The sequence below is a fragment of the Lissotriton helveticus genome, chromosome 4_1 (genome assembly GCF_964261635.1).
Source record: "Lissotriton helveticus chromosome 4_1, aLisHel1.1, whole genome shotgun sequence".
NCBI lineage: Eukaryota > Metazoa > Chordata > Amphibia > Caudata > Salamandridae > Lissotriton > Lissotriton helveticus.
In genome coordinates, this window is record NC_136063.1 from 836,795,199 (window position 1) to 836,815,664 (window position 20,466).

Sequence of the window (20,466 nt, forward strand, 5' to 3'; positions counted from 1 at the left end):
GAGGTAGTCTTTAATTGCGTCTTCAATTTCTTTCACGTTTTCTCTGTTCTGGAGGATATCGTCGTTAAGTCTCCATCTTCTCGTTGGGCTTTCGTTGTGTTTGCCGCTTAGAGTGAGTGTTATGTGAGCGTGGTCCGAGATAGTTATTGGAGCTATCTCCGTTTCTTCTATAAGGTGCGTGTGGGTGTTGGACAGCAGTATGTAGTCAATCCTGCTGTAGGAGTTGTGTGGGTGTGAGTAGAACGTGTACTCCCGCGCCGTTGGGTGCTGTAGCCTCCATGGGTCAGCTAGATGCTGTTTGATGCATAGGTCTTTCAGGGTGCTGTTGTTGTTGTTGGAGTTGTGGCTTGGTCTGTTTGGGTGCCTGTCTGTTGCCTGGTCCATTGTCTTGTTCATGTCCCCTGCTATGACCAGGAGGTCTTCTTGGGGTAAGCCGGATAGTTTCCTGTCCACTTCCTGCCAGAATTGTTTATTTTCAGAGTTTGGGCCGTATATGTTGACCACATGTATTCTATCGCTCCCTCTCTGGACGCTTGTTATTAGCATGCGGCCATCCTCGTCTACGTCCGTTTTTTGTGTTATTAGGTTGGCCCTCTTGCTCAGGATCGTTATTACTCCTCTTTTCTTCCCTTTTGCCGGTGAGCAGAGTACTTCCCCTATCCATCTAGCCTTGAGTTGCTTTGCTTCTTCCTCTGAGAGTTTGGTCTCTTGCAGCGTGTATACGTCTCCCTTTAGTTTGGCCAGGTGCTCTAATATTTTCCTTCGTTTGACCGGGTGGTTCAGTCCTTTAACGTTCATGGATACCACCTTCAGGTCAGTAGACAGGCCAGCTTTTGTTGGGTCTGTCACGGTGGGCCGGTGTTGTCGCTGATGCTTGTTCTTCCCGTACGTTCTGGCGCTGGCCTATCTGTCCGTTCTCCATGGTGCGTCTTGTGGCCCCCCCCAGGGGTTTGGATGGGAATAGAGAGAGGGAAGAAGTAAAGGATGTAAACAGAAAAAAGAAAAAGTAAAGGGATTTATTTTGTTACACAAATGATGGCTGTGTCATCTACTGTCTTGTCCACCTGCCCCGCTTCACCCCCCTGTCCGCCCCCCTCCCCCCTCCCCCCCATCAGTAGTAACTCGGGTGTGCGACAGCAAGGGTCCTCACACTCCCCCCCCAAGTCCTTGCGTAGTCTCTGCTGTTGAGTTGGGCCCTGGCCACCAGGGGCCCTTCGTAGAGATGGGAGAGGCCAGGTAATAAGACGTTAAATAAAAGGATGTGTTGTATTTACGTGACTTACATGTATTGATATTACAAATAACAATGGTTTTTAATTTTTTTGAATAATTAATACTTAAATAAAAGTCTGATGCCTGATGTTTGTGGATGTCTGACGCTTGTGGATGCCTGATGCTTGTGGATGCCTGACGCTTGTGGATGCCTGACGCCTGATGCTTGTGGATGTCTGATGCTTGCGGATGTCTGATGCTTGACGCTTGTGGATGTCTGACGCTTGTGGATGTCTGACGCCTGATGCTTGCGGATGTCTGATGCTTGTGGATGTCTAACGCTTGTGGATGCCTGACGCTTGTGGATGCCTGACGCTTGTGGATGCCTGACGCTTGTGGATGTCTGACGCTTGTGGATGTCTGACGCTTGTGGATGCCTGACGCTTGTGGATGCTTGACGCTTGTGGATGTCTGACGCCTGATGTTTGTGGATGTCTGATGCTTGCGGATGTCTGATGCTTGCGGATGTCTGATGCTTGCGGATGTCTGATGCTTGCGGATGTCTGACGCTTGTGGATGTCTGACGCTTGTGGATGTCTGACGCTTGTGGATGCCTGACGCTTGTGGATGTCTGACGCTTGTGGATGCTTGACGCTTGTGGATGCCTGACGTTTGTGAATGTCTGATACCTGATGTTTGTGGATGTCTGACGCTTGTGGATGTCTGATATTTGTGAATGCTTGACGTTTGTGGATGCCTGACGCTTGTGGATGTCTGACGCCTGATGCTTGCGGATGTCTGATGCTTGCGGATGTCTGATGCTTGCGGATGTCTGATGCTTGTGGATGTCTGATGTTTGTGGATGTCTGATGCTTGTGGATGTCTGACGCTTGTGGATGTCTGACGCTTGTGGATGTCTGACGTTTGTGTATGCTTGACGCTTGTGGATGCCTGACGTTTGTGAATGTCTGATACCTGATGTTTGTGGATGTCTGACGCTTGTGGATGTCTGATGTTTGTGAATGCTTGACGTTTGTGGATGCCTGACGCTTGTGGATGCCTGACGCTTGTGGATGTCTGACACTTGTGGATGCCTGACGCTTGTGGATGCCTGACGCTTTTGGATGTCTGATGCGTGTGGATGTCTGATGCGTGTGGATGTCTGTTGCTTGTGGATGTCTGTTGCTTGTGGATGTCTGTTGCTTGTGGATGTCTGATGATTGTTGATGCCTGATGCTTGTGGGTGTCTGACGCTTGTGGATGTCTGACGCTTGTGGATGTCTGATGCTTGTGAATGCTTGACGCTTGTGCATGCCTGACGCTTGTGGATGCCTGACGCTTGAGGATGCCTGATGCCTTTGGATGCCTGACGTTTGTGGATGCCTGACGCTTGTGGATGCCTGACGCTTGTGGATGTCTAACGCTTGTGGATGTCTAACGCTTGTGGATGTCTGATGCTTGTGGATGTCTGACGCTTGTGGATGTCTGTTGCTTGGTGATGTGTGTTGCTTGTGGATGTCTGTTGCTTGTGGATGTCTGACGCTTGTGGATGTCTGACGCTTGTGGATGTCTGACGCTTGTGGATGTCTGACGCTTGTGGATGTCTGACGCTTGTGGATGTCTGACGTTTGTGAATGCTTGAAGCTTGTGCATGCCTGACGCTTGTGCATGCCTTACGCTTGTGCATACCTGACGCTTGTGGATGTCTGACGCTTGTGGATGTCTGATGTTTGTGGATGTCTGATGCTTGTGGATGTCTGATGCTTGTGGATGTCTGATGCTTGTGGATGTCTGATGCGAGTGGGAGGGTACGGGCCAAGCGCGCACTCATGGAGAATGTAGTACCGAACTGGAGACTTAAAAGTCACCAACAAAAAACAAGTCAAACATCATCCATTACTCTGTTAAATACCAAACCTAAACACTCCAAATAAGAAAATTAACCATGTGTACAGTATCCACCCACCAACTTTAGTGTCTTTCAGAGCTCATATTAACCGTTTTAGGTGTACTCTTTTTTCCTCTCCACCCCATAAGGATGAAAGACAGAGTTGGCCCTGAAACGGTTTGAAACATCATTGGGAGAAGTGCCCTGTGTTTACGACTGATGTTGACTCAGTGAGTCTACATCAGAGAGATGTGTCCAAATGCAGGTCCGCGCTAGCTGTGGGTGGCCCAAGAAGTACAAAATACATCTGCAATAGGGAAAATAAACCTTTTAGCACAAACTTTGTAGTTGTTAGTATGTGTCCCTACCAGGGGGGAGGGATGGCGGGCACAGATATTTTAAGGAAGAGGCAAATGTTTGTCAGCAAAATAATAACCTAACGACAGGCGCGGTTCGTCCATTGGGGCGTGGGGGCGTAGCCCCCCCTGCCCGATGCCACCCGCAGCTCCCTCATGACAATCATGTCAATGAATCAACATGACGTCAGACCGCCGGGCGGGCGTCATGTTGATTGATTGACATGATTGTACAGGCGGCAACACAAGTACGCATGCGTGGGGATGGAGGGTGAATTTTTACCCGTGCCCACGCATGCGCACTTGTGTTTTTGCGGCGTTGCGCATGCCCATGAGGAGCCCTAATGGGCGTGCTGCGGGCGAGAAGGTACCTGTGCCCCTGGCGCCAGGATTGGCCAGGGGCGCTGTGAGCCTGTGACGTGTGGGGAGCAGAGCCCAGAGGTGGCGCAGACCGGGACCAGCAGCAAGGTAAGAGTGTGTGTTTTTCTTTTATTTTAAAGTATTTGGTGCGAGCATGCGTGTATGCATGAATGTTTGGTGGAGAGTGTTGTGAATGGATGTGTTTGTGTGTATGCGTGTGTGAATACATTTCTTTGAGTGTTGTGTATGTGGGGGGGGTCGCCGCCGGCCTGAGTGGCCTGGGGCCCTCACTTGAAAATCAGTTTGCGCCCCCACCACTGTAAAATGTCACCAGCCGCCCCTGCCTAACGAGTGTGGAAGGCTGCTGGCTGACAAAGCCACGTTATGGCAAAAACAATACTTCTTTTGGCCGTGGAAGACTGCTGGGAAAGTTGCTGGCTTATAGACGATTGTGCATGGCTTCCGCAGTAGACAGCTGCTAAACTTCCTCTCCCACTCCCTGAATATAATGAACTGCTGCTCTAATTGAATTGGCTGGGATGGGAGGAGAAAACTTCGAAATAGTAGTCCTAGGTGAACGGGGCTGAATCAGTAATTGAATATACACCGGCATCGCAAACTAATACACACGCATCACCCGAAAAAGTAATTTTGATGTGGGTAAAGGTATATATTTTCAAGAAATTAGCATTAACGGCACCTAAGCACTTCCGTGAAAAAAGTTATTTGCTGTTGTGGCTTGATAAAACAGATGGGTAAGAAACACTACCAGTGCCTAATGTGGCAGGCACTGACGTGACAGTCGTGGATTCTGTGCTGGATGTAGGGAGAGAGAGGGACAGAGGAGGAAAGGTGGGAGGGAACACAGACTGGGGGAAGCTGGCTGGGGAGGGGGAGGAGAAATCCGAGTAAGGCTGTGGAACAGATGGCTGGGCAGAAATGCGAGTGAAGTGTGAAGCAGTGGGCGGGGAGGCAGGAGCAAGCAAATGGTAAGGGGAGCCTTTGAAGAGCAAGGCAGGGGGATAGAAGCGCGTTCACGAGCACGTGCACTTCTACAAATCCGGATCGTAAAAAGTCAGCTTTGTGGTTTGGCTGCAAAAGGTCTCTCTACGAGACCTAAAAAGTGACATGTGTGCAGGTTACAAGAGCGTACAAAGTACAAGTGGAGGTATAATACTGCAATAAATGGAGGACACTCAAACACAAGAACAAACGTTACATAGCCAATGGTGGCACTTATGCAAGTATCGAAAGCAAACAAAAAGCAAGAGGTAGCAAACAGTGTGTTACAAGAGAAAGGTGACGCGTGCATGTTACAAAAGAGTACCAAACACAGGTAAAGGGTAGTACTGCAATAATTGGCAGTCTATCAAACCACAAGAACACACTGGGAAGGCACTTCCATAGTCATGGAGAATAGACATTTTCTAAACTAAAAAGGTCTTCCTTCAGATAATAGAGGGCATGAATTAACTTTGGAAGTGTCTTTGAAGGAGGAGAACTCTGAGGTCATTTTTGAAGGCCTGGGAGGAGGTAGTGGTCCGGGGCGGAGGCGGAAGTGAGTTCCAGATTCTCACTGCGTTGCCTGAAAAGGATTGGGCCATTGATCTTTCCTTCTTGAAGCTTCTCAGCTCACCAACCTCAAAGATGAGGCCACTTGCTCCATCTGTTTGGAATATTTTGTTGATCCTGTGACTATTGACTGTGGACACAACTTCTGCCGCGTCTGCATCACTCAGAGCTGGGAGGTAAGGGATCGTGGTAACTTCCCCTGTCCCCAGTGCAGAGAAATATCTCCTGGGAGAAGCCTCCGACCCAACAGGTAACTGGGAAACATGGTGGAAATGGTAAAACAGCTTCACCTGTCCTCAGTGGAACCCCCACAGGGAATCTGTGCGAGAAACACGGGGAGAAACTGAGGCTGTTCTGTGACGAGGATCAGACACACTCATCTGTGCTGTGTGAGAGATCCGAGGTCGAGGAGCACAGGTTTCACTCAGTGACTCCCATAGAAGAAGCGGCCCAAGAGTACAAGGCATGTGTGCAAGTGTCATGGGATCACAAGTGAAGTTACTTCTTGAGGATTATAGGGAAGGCTGCAGAGGAGTACACGGTATGTGTGCAGGTGTTATGGGATCAGAACTAAAGGCTGCAGAGGGGTACACGGTATGTGTGCAGGTGTTATGGGATCAGAACTAAAGGCTGCAGAGGAGTACACGGTATGTGTGCAGGTGTTATGGGATCAGAAGTGAAGTTACTTCTTGAGGATTATAGGGAGGGCTGCAGAGGAGTACAAGGTATGTGTGCAGGTGTTATGGGATCAGAAGTGAAGTTACTTCTTGAGGATTAAAGGGAAGACTGCAGAGGAGTACAAGGTATGTGTGCGCGCTTACTCTGGGTGCCGATTGCCAACTGCTGCTGCTTGCTGCGTCGGCCGTGAGGGGAACGGCTTGCCTGCGTGTGCTGGAGCCCCGGGAAGGGGCCCGGACGCCGTGAGGGAAACGGCCCGAGCAAACTACATCCCCCAGAGCACACTGCGAGGCGCAGGCTACTGACGCCATCACAACGATGCCCTGCACCATCAAAAGCACGCCCGCCCCACGCAACGCGGGAAGCGCGAAGCCCGGGCAAAGGGCGGGCCGTCTGTGGCCGTCAGAGGCCAGACTGGGCCCTCCCCCCAACAATTGTGGACCGAGAACGGACTGGAAAAAATATATGGACCACTTTGTCATTTAGTGACAAGAAGGGCATTCGCCTATTGTACTTAGGGGCCAATCATGACTGATTCTGGGGGCCATTGATTGATAACTGGGTGTGGTAGTGGGTGGTTGCAACTGACTGCCAGCACGGTTAGTCCTCTGGTACTCTTGCTTGTTTTTGTTTATCTACCTGTTATTGCCAGAGACATACAGTATATCAGTCCGTATCATCAATGGCTAGCACGGTTCAAACAAGGTGTTCCAAGCACACTAAGTGTACAGCCCCAGACCCCTCTCGAAGCAGTAACCCAGAGAGAATACTGCCCCTTATTCATGATAAACCGACAGCAATAGACAGAATGCTGCGCAAAGCGATAGGAGAAGTAGCAAATGAGATAGAGCGAACCGAGCGACGCCTCTCATTAACCCCCCAGATAGATCTAACAGCCTCGCAACTGGATGGGGACTTAGAAGTTTCAGCAACCCCACTACACGCTCCACTAGACCCTGAGATTACTGACTTTTCCTGGTCACAAGGGGGGACCTCATTTGCACAGGAGACACCCACAAGGGGGGAGACACCACCTCAAACAGGCAAGAAAAGGAAAACCAACAATAAAAAGACTAGGTGAAAGAGGACTATACCCATTAAGGTCCCGCTTGATAACTCCCACATAGAGGCAAGGGCACATGGAGGGGGCGAGTCAGATACACAAGTCCCCCCAAGGTGGGTAGCTCAAATTATATCCGACCTACAGAACCATTTAGAGCAACTCATTGCTAATCAAACAAAACTAATTCTCAGTAGGCTGGACAAGGTGGTTACTCTGGTGAAAACAAAGGGGCTGGGTGGTGGCCCCAACCCCCTCCCCCCATGTAACATCACAGTGGGGGAGTCTATTATTATAAGCCCAGACACGCTACCAACAAGTCACCCCCCAAAAGGGCAAAGTATCACTGCCACGCCCCCCCCCCCCAAGCACACAAATGCCATGCTCGGCTCAGGTTTCCACAGGTCATGCAACCACCACTAGGGAGGTCGCCCGGGGAGCATCAAAAGGCACCCATCAAGTTATGGTCCACAGACAATCTTCGCCTTCACCTGTGACCCGGTGTCAAGCTGAAAAATGTACCCCCACGTCACCCACTAATATGCCAGTATGTCTTAATCTACCCCCTGATGTAGCTCCATACGTAATCATTCTTACAGGAGTACCGGTGCTGAGATCAGACCAGATAGAGCCCTATGGTGAGCTCAAAAACAAAAACATGTTCTGGCTAACAAGTATAGACCCCTAGCAGGCAATGAACAGGGGGAAATCTTGATGGTTCGTAGGGTGAACTGGGTGGGAAGCAGGCCTAAGGACCACAGCGGGGATTGTGTGGTGGTAAACTTTCGGAACCAGCGTGTCGTAGACCAGATATTACGTTGGGGTCCAGTCACAGATTCGAGCAATATTAGATCTATGCCCTTGAGTTTTTTCTACCCTAGGGGACACCATAACATGGGGTGGGCACAGGAAGGCCAAAGCAGCAGGGAGTGGAACCGGGCCGGGCGCGGTCGCAGACCTGAATACACTGCCCTGAGGAACCAAGGAGTGATATATTTACAGAATAGATTTGATCCCTTGACGTCCTTGGAAGAACTGGATTGACTAAGGACGGATACAACCCCCCAGAAGAGATATGATAGGGAAAAGAGCTCTGAACCAGACAAGGCTTAACTTACTCTCTTAGCTTGGTGCGACGCATCACAGAGAGTGGTTGATCCATGGCCTATAACAATAGAGGACCCACAAGTCAGTTCTGCAGTAGAATTAGAGACAGAGGGGTCGGATAGCATTGCAGCATGCACCCAGCAATTAAAACCACACAGTTCAGCAGACCCGTAGGAATCCCCGGTTAATGACAGGAAAGTAAGCACGAACCCCACCACACCCCTTGCTAGGAGGCCCGAAAGGCAGGATGGGTTAAAGCTGATATCCTGGAACATAGCAGGTGTCACAGCGAAGCTTGTGGATCAAGAATGGAGGCAATATATCACCAGGTTTCATGTTATATGTCTCCAGGAGACCTGGGTGATTGATCATAATCCTTTCTTTTTGGAGGGGTTTAAGCGTTTTTCAGTGCCTGCCCAGAAGTCAGCATCAGGGAGAGCTATGGGAGGGTTGACCATATATGTGGATCTACAGATAAAAGGGGTATAGTCTAATCTCAACTGGCCATCACATAATATGTAAGCACTGGGTTTACACTCAAAAGGTCTAAACATTACCCTGATTAATTGGTACAATGCTGTGGGAGTCAATGGGAAGGGTAACACAACAAAAGAACTGGATACCCGCCTAAACGTCCAGATGGCTATGGGGAAGTCGGCGGTAGCACCGTACTTAGTTTTAGTAGGCGACTTCAATTGCCACTTGTGCCGGTCCCTGAGACCTGTTAATAAGGATTGGTCCCGCTGCACAGTGGAGAAAGGCCTGCACTTCTCTCACTCCTCGGAAGGGACGGACCTAGACATGGTGATGAAAAGTCATAATCTGGTACACACCATGGATCTTGTAGAATTGGGTAGCGGTGAGGAGATTATTCCCACATTCAAGGGTAGAGGCTGTCGCTCCTATATTGACTACATTGTGGTCTCTAGTATATTCAAAGCATGGGTTAAAGGGGCGGAAATAGAATGGAGTATATACAGTGATCATAATCCCCTCGTGCTGGATTTAAAAGGGCCGATTATTAAAAGGACGATCCGCGGGGTAGGCTCCATTGAGAGGGTAACAGACCAGGGGAGGCGACTCAGATGGTCCAAATTGGATGGGGTTACTTTTTATAGATCACTAATGGCAAAAGGGGAAGACGCATTTAACGTGTGTCTTGATCCCTCTATCGAGGGGGTTGCGGTTGTAAACGCATTTGAGGAGATGGCGCACCTTATAGATGGTTTATTGAAGACCACCAAGAACGTGAGATCAAATACTACCCCCAGATGGTTCGATAAAGACTGTTCACAGGCACACAAAGAGTTGAAGTCTAACTTAAAGTCTTTACCTAGAGATAAACCTTACATTGCCCAATGCAGGCTGGTATACAAACAGAGATTACGCAAGCTTGGGAGGACCTTAGGGAGGCCGCGGACAGAAGGGACCTGACAGAGTTCTGGAAAATCATAAACAAACCATGTTTCCAGGACTCTAATGCCCCAGAGATCTGTAATACTATCCTGCCAGAACAATGGCATCGCCATTTTAATAATTTATACAATCACACTGGCAAAACTAACGATGACGAGGGCCAAGGGCTAAGAAGGGCCGCAAGGATGGAGTTCACTCTGACAGAAGTAGAAGGGGCCATACTAGGCCTATCAAAAAACAAAGCGCCCGGCCCAGATGGCATACCCCCTGATCTCTACTTAAGCAATGTGGAGCTTTGGGTTCCTATTCTGACGAGGATCCTAAACGCGGCTGCTGAAGCCGGCTGCCGCGTTCCTGGTCCTCAGCTATAAGAGTCACAATTTTCAAAAAGGGGAACAGGGACAACTCCCAATGGTACCGCCCGATATCTTTGATCGATGTCACGGCAAAGGTGTAGGGCCGTGTTATTCTTAACCGCCTCACAGAATGGGCGGACACGCATCAGATAATTTCTGACATACAATATGGGTTCAGGGAGAGAAGATCAACAACGGACCAATGTCTGAACCTCTACCTCCTGATTGCTAAATATACCATAGGGTATACACCCATTACAACGCATTTTTTACAACGCACTACCATTACAACGGAACTTTTACAACGCAAATACTATTACAACGCATTTATTTACAACGCATGTTTTTACAACGCAGGTACTTTTACAACGCATACCATTACAACGTAAGTATTGGTAAGTATATAATTATATTTAAAATGTTATATGTTAGGTTTTTTTTAAAGGGGTATTTTTAGGGTTCAGGGTCAGTTTTGGGTTTTTGGGTAAAGGGGTATTTTTAGGGTTCAGGGTCAGTTTTGGGTTTTTGGGTAAAGGGGTATTTTTAGGGTTCAGGGTCAGTTTTGGGTTTTTGGGTAAAAGGGTATTTTTAAGGTTCAGGGTCAGTTTTGGGTTTTTGGGTAAAGGGGTATTTTTAGGGTTCAGGGTCAGTTTTGGGTTTTTGGGTAAAGGGGTATTTTTAGGGTTCAGGGTCAGTTTTCAGTTTTTGGGTAAAGGGGTATTTTTAGGGTTTAGGGTCAGTTTTCAGTTTTTGGGTAAAGGGGTATTTTTAGGGTTCAGGGTCAGTTTTCAGTTTTTGGGTAAAGGGGTATTTTTAGGGTTTAGGGTCAGTTTTCAGTTTTTGGGTAAAGGGGTATTTTTAGGGTTGAGGGTCAGTTTTCAGTTTTTGGGTAAAGGGGTATTTTTAGGGTTTAGGGTCAGTTTTCAGTTTTTGGGTAAAGGGGTATTTTTAGGGTTCAGGGTCAGTTTTCAGTTTTTGGGTAAAGGGGTATTTTTAGGGTTCAGGGTCAGTTTTCAGTTTTTGGGTAAAGGGGTATTTTTAGGGTTGAGGGTGAGTTTTCAGTTTTTGGGTAAAGGGGTATTTTTTGGGTTCAGGGTCAGTTTTGGGTTTTTGGGTAAAAGGGTATTTTTAGGGTTCAGGGTCAGTTTTGGGTTTTTGGGTAAAGGGGTATTTTTAGGGTTTGTGGAAAAGTAAATTTTGTCATGTTCTGTGTCCCTACGTGTCATCCATCATATGTTATGTGTGCATGACTAATATGCATATGTTATTCCCCATGTCCGATTCAAGACGCAATTACAGTTGTGTCCACCTCTGGTATGCCATTTTCCAGTCCTCGTGAATACTACGGATATCAGGCCTATGTAAAGCTACGTTGCCACGTTTCTCAGTGTGCACGTTATTTCATTATAAAGTCCCCGTTTCTAGGCCTCAAAAGGGCCTGGACATCAGATTCAGCTCCTGTCTCCTGAAGCCTCGCTGAGGAGCGATACAGCCCCCACCTGTATCCTCGACCTTTCACTTACTTCCTGCCTCGCAGTGCCCGGTGCAGCTTGGCTCAGTCTCTGAGTCTGCCAAGACTATGTTATGATTCCAGTTATCAGTTTAGTCCTCCTTCTCTGCATTCCTAAGCTACTGAACTGCATCAATAGTTTCCGTCATTGTCTAGCCTATGCGGCTCCATGTTAGGAGAAATACTGTATTTAATGGTCATTTAATATTCTTCATCACGCACTACATGTAGAATAAATGCATGCTCTAGTCTTAGAGTCAGTTAGCTTTTCCCCTCATGACTTCTAGTTTATATCAACATGTTCCCTAAACATCAGATACTAGATAGGGTTTAGGTACATGTCGCTCCGACCCTCCAGACTTTAGTCTCTGCTCCTAGCACAGAGTTCATAGCCCCCAGCTTCTCCTCGTAACACGTCATTGCCAGTTTGCGCGCACCACCAGGTTAGAGGTCCCGGCTCCTTAGGTAGCCCCCTCCTATGTTTCCGCCCATTCATGACATATTCTGTTACGTTTGCACCACATGTCTATGTATACGCCCAGTTACACCTACTTTTACTGTTATCTTTCGCGACTGCTACGCGTCACGTCTTCTGCTCCACCCACTGCTACGCCTACTGCAATGTAATACTATGTGTTTGCGTTATGTATATAAGTTCATGCATTGTTATTAAAAGTGAGCGCGCTCATCCCAGACCCAGCCCCAGCAGCTGCTGGGCCCCTGTCGCCCTGCTGGGCCCCTGTCGCCCTATTCCTATGCAGGTTGTCCTGTTCCTGTCCTTATGCTGTATTAAACCTGCAAAACTCCTACTACCTCGAATCTTGACTCTTATTTATTGAGCTATCTGTTATGATATATGTCTAGTCAAAAATAGGGTATTATTTATTTATTTACCACATAATGGCGCCCGAACAGGGACTTGCCCTTTCCCCACGCGTCGGTGAAGCCACGCCGACCCCCTGACCCTCTGCAGTCGTGACGGAACTCTTCTGCGCAGTGGCAGATATTTCTGCTCAAGTATCCCTCAGGCCCACGGAGGAGACGGAGGAGGCGGTCCAGCATCCAGACGAGACGGTGGAGGAACGCGGCGAGTCCCGACCAGAGCCCAAGCCAAGAGTCCAAGGTCCGAGGTATCCGGAGGTCCACCCGTAACTGAAGTCCGAAGTCCGAAGTTCGTCGTCGTAGCAGTCCAGTCCAGTCCGAGGCCTTCCGTTCTTGCTGCCCGGTGAGTACCGTTACTGGGGTGGTATCTAGACAGGGTCAATTTAATTGACTCTGGTCTGTGGGTTGGTGGTACACAGTCCCACAAACGAAGTGTTCACTTCGGTGGATACGGGTCCTGACGTGTCTCGTTATGAGACCGGTAAGTTTCGTACTGTTTCAGCAGTGCATCTAGTTTCTGTTCTAGTCAGTTCTGTTCTCGAGAAAATTCACGTGTTCTGTTCTCAGTATTTCCAGGTAGTATTCTGTCCGAACTGTTATTTTAAATGTTTTTCATGTATTCTAATGTCGTGGTATGAATGGGAAATAAGTATCGTGCTTATTGTGTATTGTATTGTGTCTAGATTACAGTTCAGTCATGCCTATATTTTCCAAGTTACGTCAGTTAAAAACTAGAAAGGGTCTGCTGGAAGCAGCAGTTCCCGTCCCGCCCAGGGACAGTCCAGGTCACTTTATGTATCAGAAACATGGCATAAGCGCCATATTGTATCTAGATTTATGGGTAGAGTATACCAAACAGTTAGAAGAAAAGTATAGATGGCCCGTATCGGGTACATGGGATGCCGAATGCATCATGCGAGTAGAAGAAGCATTATGGAAAAAGAAAGCCAGACAGTCACAGAAAGATGCCATCGAGTTATGGCGTAAAGAAGCTCATAAAAGAACCGAAAAGGAAATCAGAAAGTCAGAACTAAGTAGAGAATCCCAAGAACGAGCCCAAGAAAGAGAATTAATCGAGATAGGTGAACGAGTTAGAACTGAGCAATCAGATAGACAGAGGAATGCCCTCATTAAGGGTATGTATCCTCTTCTTGCCGAGGGCTTGCCAAAAGCGACCCCAGAGGCATCCAGTAATTTCCCGCCACCGTTAGTTCCGACCAAGCTACGTCACAAACAGACCGCAGCTGACATTTTTATTTCGTCCTATCTGGACGACACAGTCCCCGAATATGCAAATCCTGTTCGCGCTCCGCCAGTCCTTGTAAACCAGGTAATTCCTGCTCCTCCAGACACCGGGGTACCCTTAACAGCCCCCCTGGGTCAGCCCGCCATACAAGTCCAGCCCACGTTACAATTACCCACCCTGCCAGGACGAAAAGCATCAGTTGATGATTCCAGTTTAGGGGCCGCAGGAGGAGGTCTTCCTCAAACTCCGCCGCCATACAAACGTTTATCAGCACTCGAATTACATGCTCAAGCATCACAGCGTACTCCCAAGAGTAATAAGTCTGTTGCAGAAATCAGGCAAACCCTTGGCGAATGTGTCTATGACCCAGTTCCAGGCGAGTTTAATATGGTTTTATATTCCGTACGCGTAAGGAGAGTGACCGAGTATCTAGTCACCCTGCCGAATATGAGAGAAGATCTAGACAGGATATATCGGTTCATCCATACAGGGGATGACCCACAAAGTATTAGTGATGCCATGTCTCAAAGGAAAGCCGAGATTCAGCGCATGATATTAAAGTTTTTAATTAATTGTCTAATAAGAGAACAAGATTATCCGTCTAAAGACCCGGAAGAAATGAAAACTCTAACAAAGTGGAGTGATAATATAGCCGAAGGAAAGCACAATACTATTGGTGCCATGGAAAGTATGTACAAGAAAATCCGTAGAGAAATAATAAAGATACACGAACAGCGTAAAGCAGCACAAGTAAGCGAGAAAGAAAGTACCTCTGATCCTGAAGAGGAAGACGATGAGAATACTGCCAGAATAGCGTATGTAGGAAAACCCAGATTTCCAGATCGCCATTTACGTCTAGAACACAAGTCTATTTTCCATCATCCAGCACCAGAACAAGGTTCTCTAGAACAAGTATTTCAAGCTACCGATCACATTCTGAAATCACGAATCGGTTATAGTGAGTTAAGTACTATGCATGAACAGGAACTAGTCCGATCAGCAGTCAGATGGATTACTGATTCTACCACTTTTCCAGACGAAATAGTGGCACAAATGTTTCTGAAAATGCCCCCAGCCGAGCAGCGACTGGTGGGTATGTATATGATCCAGCACCTCATTACTCTGTATGAGGGTCAACATTCTGATCCAGGTCCGTTACATGATATCCTGAACGAGTTACTCCAGTATAAATGGAGAGGTCTAGGTACCGATTTAATTAGTGTCATTCTAGAACAGCGCCACAAATATAGAACATTCCTGAACCCGCATTTTGTTCATGTCTCACCCCCAGAAAGTAAATCATTCTACATAGACAGACAGAATCCGTTACGAGAAGTCCACCCAGTCAGAGGAACGGGTGGCGAAATGCAACGAGTGTTTGTATATACTCCGATAACAAAGATGGAACTCCTCGAGATGAAGAAATTAATTCCCTGTCATGATAAAGATCCAGCAGGGTTCCATAGAGAATTAAAAGACATGCTCCGTATGGGAGAATACACTTACCCAGATATCATTAAAATGTTAAAGGTTCTGCTGCCCGCAGGGGTGTATGAAAAGCTAAAGGAAAAAGAATGGGAGGTGGGAGAGAAAAAGATCGATTGGGCAGTTCTAGAAGCTGAAGACAAGGCACGTGTACCAGGTACCGGTCTTGGAGATAAATGTAAAGAATTACCAGAATTACTAATACAAGTTTTACCCAGATTATTAACAACTAGAAAAGAAGACTGGGATGCAATCTCAGCCTGTAAACAGAAACAAGATGAAGATATTAGTGATTTTTATTCTAGATTTGAAAAATGTTTCAGTATCAACAGTGGTCTCAAGACAAGTAGTGAGTCATACCCTCACCTTTTCGTTACTAAATTAGTCGAGAATTCAAGTCCATCAATTAAAAACCGAGTTCTGAAAGTCGAAAGCACCTGGCAAGCAAATACTCCGTCCCAGATGCTCCAGATGCTCCAGTATCACCAGAATAGAATCAGGGAAGAGCAAGAACACGAGAGAAAACGTATGAAAGACACGAAAATGAAAGTACTAGTTGCACAATCTGTTCCTCAAGACAGTCAGAAGAGGGGTCCGAATCAAGCCAGTCATCCTGCAGCTCCCGTTAAAGGGAACTGCAATTATTGTAAACAGCCAGGTCATTTCATAAATGAGTGTGCAGTTCTGAAACATAACATAGCTACTGGTAAGACTAAAGAAAGACCACGTCCGCCTAGACAAGAACAAGTTTCACAGACTCCTCAGTCACAGAATGCACCACAGACAGTTACAGCACCGCAGCCTATTGCTGCAACACAGCATGTCACATCGCAGATGTACCAATATGCACAGTCCGAGTATCCAGAGTACCAGCCATATTCATGAAACAGTCTAGAGAGGGAGGTAGGCTTGCCTCTCATCGAGATACCTGTAGATCAAGAAGGTCCCTATGTTCACAGTCAAGTATTAGGGAAAGACAGAAAGTTTTTGATTGATACAGGGGCAAGTAGGACCACAATTAGTCACGCCGAAGTTCCAGGGGCTCCGCTCTCAGGCTCAAGAAATGTTTCCCTTGGATTTTCAGGAAAGCCGATCGTTAATGAGATTTCAAAGCCAGTCACTCTAGAAGTAGGTCCATTGTCCCGCACTACTGATCTGTTACTTACTAAGTCATGTCCAGAAAATCTATTAGGCATTAAAACACTGAAAGAGTTAGGTGCCGTTATATGTTGTTCCCCAGAGGGAATACGATTGTTCCTACGTGACTTTAAGGGTCACTATGTATTACGAGATTTTGATTCAAGACTGTCTAATGTTCCGCAGCATTTATGGGCGCAAGGTCCAACTGATGTAGGTTACATGCAAATCACACCCCATCGTGTGACTCTCAAACCAGGTGTAGTGTTACCACGAATCAGGCAGTACAGATTGCCACCCGAGGCTGTAGCAGCCTTATCCAAAATTATAGACGAGCTCATGGCTCAAGGAGTAGTTGTAGAAACTGACTCCAATGTATGTAATTCTCCGATCATTCCAGTCATGAAACGTACTGATCCAAATGCACCCCCAGTATATCGATTAGTGATTGACTTACGAGAGCTTAACAAATGTATTATTCCGCAGTACCCAGTTGTCCCAGACATCTCTTCCCTATTGACAGCCATTGATTCCGAAGCCATGTTCTTTACTGTAATCGATCTCAAGAACGCATTTTTTAGTGTTCCAATCCATCCAGACAGCCAGTTTCTTTTCGGATTTTGTTTAAATGGAAGGAGCTATATGTTCACACGCGCTCCTCAAGGTTTCACAGAAAGCCCTAGTATTTACAGTCAAGCACTCAAGAGACAACTAGACAATATTCACATGCCAACTGACACTGCCCTGCTCCAGTATGTCGATGATCTACTGATCACAGCCCGTTCTGAACGTGACTGCGAGCGAGCGTCACTCACAGTTCTGTATTTCCTAGCCGAGATGGGGCACAAGGTGTCCCCTTCGAAGCTTCAATTCTGTGTCCAGCAAGTGGTCTACTTAGGACACTTGCTGTCCAAGAGGGGTAGGCAGTTGACACCAGACCGTATCCAGTTGATAGCGAGTCTTCCCCAGCCCAGAACCCAGAAGGAGGTACGTGCCTTTATCGGCCTTACTTCTTATTGTAGACAATGGATTCCCCAGTATGCATTTCTAGCCAAGCCACTGATACAGTTAACGACACAGGAGGCAGCCGCATCGACTGTTCTCCCTTGGACATCTGAACATACACTTAGTTTCAACGAGTTAAAGAAAGCTTTATGCCAAGCTCCAGTTCTAGCTACACCGAACTACAGTAAGCCTTTTACACTTTTCGTTACTGAACGCGAAGGTACAGCATTATCTGTTCTTACACAAGATCAAGCAGGACAATACAAGCCCTGTGCTTATTTTTCGAGCACATTAGATCCAGTCGCCCAGGCGTTGCCTGCGTGCCTCAAGTCAGTTGCAGCCACAGCACTAGCTATCAGACAAAGTGATTCTATAGTTTTAGGACACTCCTTGACAGTACAAGTCCCACACTCCGTGGAAGTTCTTTTAAACCGAACACAAACACAGCACTTGACAATTGCACGTTTAACAGGTTATGAATTGACACTGTTCCAGCCACACATAGAAATTAGACGCTGCAACGTCCTGAACCCTGCTACACTGTTACCATCAGTTAGTTCAAATCCTGCCGCACACGACTGTGTGGAAGTAGTCAACATTACGACAAAGCCAAGACAAGACCTGACAGACATTCCGTTACCAGATCCTGACCTGACACTTTATGCGGATGGTTCATGTATGAGGACTAGTACAGGAGATCTAGTCGCCGCGTATGCAGTGACTACTGACACTGAAGTTATCAACACACACCGTATTGATACCCTGTCCGCTCAAGCAGCAGAGCTAGTTGCTCTGACACAAGCCTGTATACACGCCAAAAACTTGAAAGTTAATGTTTACACAGATTCACGTTACGCATTTGGAGTTGTACACGACTTTGGAGTGCTCTGGCAAGAGAGAGGTTTCATGACTTCTCATGGAACCAAGATTCAGCATGGTATCCTTATCCAAGCTCTGTTAGATGCCATACATTTACCGACATCTATCGCTATCATGAAATGCAAAGCACATACGAAAGTCACTGACATTATTTCTCAAGGTAATGATCTAGCAGATCGCACAGCCAAGCTTACAGCACAGACTCCAGACATTCAAGTTAATCCGACACAGACACATACTCCAGATCCGATTACATGCATGACAGTTAAGGACCCTACACAAGATGTCATAGATATCCAGTTACATGCTACTCCTGAAGAAATCAAGAAATGGTCCGAACAAGGAGGGGTCCAGACAGATCAAGGATGGTTAACGAAGGGTAGAGCCACATGGTTTCTCCCCGACTCTATGGTTCAAGTCATTATTAATACCGCACATAGTCCAGCACATTTAGGAGAAAAAGCAATGTTAGACAGTATCCAGAACATTTGGTTTAACAAGCATTTACGAGCTGCAGCCAAGCAGAAAGTCCGTACCTGTATGATATGTTGCCAGTTCAATCCAGGTAAAAGTGTCCCGGTGGAACAAGGTGGATTCCAACCCCCTGACCACCCTTTTGAAGTCCTCCAGATGGATTATATTCAGATGGAGCGATGTCGAGGTTTCAAGTATGTCCTTGTAGTTGTATGCGCTTTGTCCAGATGGACAGAAGCATATCCAGTCCCAGATTACACAGCCGCGACCACTGCCAAGCAGTTGGTTCGTGAGTTTTTCCCTCGATATGGACTCCCTAGAGTCGTATATTCTGATAACGGTCAGCCATTCTCATCTGAGTTGATGAAGCACGTTTCCCTGTTGTTAGGGTACCAGTGGAAGTTTCATTGTGTACGCCATCCTGAAGCAGCCGGTCTCGTAGAGAGACATAATCAGACTCTGAAAATTCGAATCGCCAAAGTATGCAAAGAAAAAGGTGTGGACTGGCTAGTAGCTCTGCCAGTCGCTTTGTTTTATATGCGCATGGTCGCACATTCCAGATCAGGTCTGTCCCCGTATGAGGTCGTATTCGGCCGCCCCCCTAACATGTGGGGTACTCCTAGACCCCGAAGTATTACTGATGTTTCATGTAATATGTTGACAGATTACCTAGCTTCCTTGATGTCTGCCCTCAACTCATGTCGTTCACAGGTTGCCGCCACATTTCCAGACAATACCGAGGTGGCACCGCATGAAATCGTTCCAGGTTCGATGGTACTCGTGCGGAACTTTGACAGATCAAGTCCGCTGGAGCCACGTTGGAAGGAGCCCCGACAGGTCCTCCTCACCACCCGTACAGCCGTGAAGTTGGAAGGACGCAAGGGCTGGGTGCACCTTTCTCATGTTAAACTTTTTAAAGGACTGAAACCCGTCTTTAAGAACATTTCCCAGGATTCGAAGGATTGCCAGAATATTGCTCTCAAGGACTGTCCCGCAAATGACATTGATACAACCCCTCCCTTGGTAGAGAAAACTCCGCAGCAGGAGTATAAGCAAAAACTACGGTCTAGTAAAATAAGTCAGTCAGTTTGATTGTATAAGTCCTCCCCTAGGTGAAACGGTTAGACTGTTTCTGACATGTATAAAATAGACCCCCATAGTGAGAGAGTTAGTCAAACCTCAAACCGATGTATCGTTTTTCTGAGTTTCATATTATTCATCAGCATAATGATTTCCTGCACTAGTTACGCATTTTTCCTGTGTTTCCCAGTTCCTCATGTAAATAAGCATTCTAATGTTACAGTAGAACACACGTTTAGTGATCTGCCTCCTCACGAATATTCATACCGCCTCGCTATGCGTAATAACTCATTTATCCGCATGTTACATTACTCACACCAGACCAGCAATGCCACTAATTGTTGGGTGTGTGGTCGACTCCCCCCTTTCCAGACGTCGAAGGGAGTTCTGCCACTCTTTCCTTATCCTTTTTCACATAATGGTTCGTGTGGAGCATGGTCCGCGTTAACGTCCTCCTTAACAGATATGTCTTTTCTTAACAGCACATGTTTCCCAGACAAGCAAAGTTTCTCCCACAGAACAGGTTTAGATCTAGAAAATGAAGTGTATAATTTAGGTAACTATTCTTCGAATTTCATGGTCCTGAATGTTCAGTCTGATACTACTCCAGACTCACCTGCTATTTCAGTACTACCAGTCAAAGGCGAATTATGTGTTCGAAATCATGGTTCTGTACACGTAGGACATAGTGATTGTACCACTATTATCCAGTATAGTGACAGTGGGAAATCTATTTTTAAAGCTTCACGTCATTCTTATTTTG

General features: G+C 46.9%; 1 pseudogene; it reads left to right on the top strand.

Annotated features, from left to right (window-relative positions):
• Positions 1-5,432: 5,432 nt before the first annotated feature.
• The window catches only part of LOC144828073 (E3 ubiquitin-protein ligase TRIM39-like), a 183,073-nt pseudogene continuing 168,039 nt past the window's right edge, over positions 5,433-20,466 (top strand).